Raw genomic sequence first — 1,084 nt, 5'->3', positions numbered from 1 at the left:
ACACGTATGTATGACGTTTTGTGTTGAGCATGTGTGTACGTGGGCGTGGCGCCACATCCCCGTTTCCATCGCGCATGTCTTCTTGTCTTGCTTCTCCCTCCCCTCACCCCTCTTCCTCCTCTGCGGAGAGCGGAGGGCAACCGCGTGTGTCTCTGTGTGCCGAAGGGATGTCGTCTGCCTGCGTGACGGTTTATCCGAGTGCGCGTGCTGTGTGTTGTCGGCACCGTTGATTCACCATACGCGTACTCTTTTGGTTTGGCTGCGTGTATGGGCGTCCGTCTCGTTGCCATTCGCTTCTCTGGCCTCCTCCCCCATTCCCTCTCCACCCCAACCTCTCGTTGTGGTGGGCATCTCATGCGTCGCTGCCCCCCTCTTCCCGTCGTCCCCGCCAGCCCACTCCGTTTTTCCTGCGTGCACGAGCCTTCCTGTACGCCCGCTACGCCATGCATTCCACCCCCCCCCGTTTCTCTCCCTTGCACACCCCGGCGCCATGCACTATGCGCGCTGCAGACTAGCACCCCTCAGCCCTTTTCTCTCCTGCGTACTGCGGCGGCTGCCCAATGTGGCGCGTGACGCCGCGCATTCCTGCTCTTTCTGCGATGCCGCTGACTTACCTTGCGTGTCTCCCCCCCCCATGCGATGGTCACGGTCGGCCCGTCGCAGCCGTCGCCTTTGCGCTGCTCCAGAGTCGACTCCTCTTCTCGCCCCCTTCGCTTCGTTTTCAGCATTCCCCCTTCCCCCCTCCGCCTGCGCCCATGCCTCCCCCACCCTGCATCTCACCACGACCAGTTCCTCTCGCAGGCACTGCGGCCACATTGCACGTGCACGCATAGCCATGCGCCGTTGCTGAAAGTCACGCGCGCAGCACGTCACAGCCTCGTCGTCGACCGCTCCTCCCCCCTCTGTTGTCATTGCTACCACCACTCACTGCACCCTTACCTCACTGGGCCCAAGCTCCTTTTTCGTTCTCCCAGAGCCGCCCTTTCCTGCCCAAACGTCTGCAGCCAGCGGCTCGCCAAGCTCATCGCCTTCAGCACCGTCAGCCGCAACGCCAACGCCCAGCTTGCAGGATACACAAAGGAGC

The sequence above is a fragment of the Leishmania mexicana genome, chromosome 30 (assembly GCF_000234665.1).
Source record: "Leishmania mexicana MHOM/GT/2001/U1103 complete genome, chromosome 30".
In the NCBI taxonomy this organism is placed as follows: Eukaryota; Euglenozoa; class Kinetoplastea; order Trypanosomatida; family Trypanosomatidae; genus Leishmania; species Leishmania mexicana.
The sequence above is the reverse complement of the archived record's forward strand: the minus strand, read 5'-3'. Positions refer to the sequence as shown.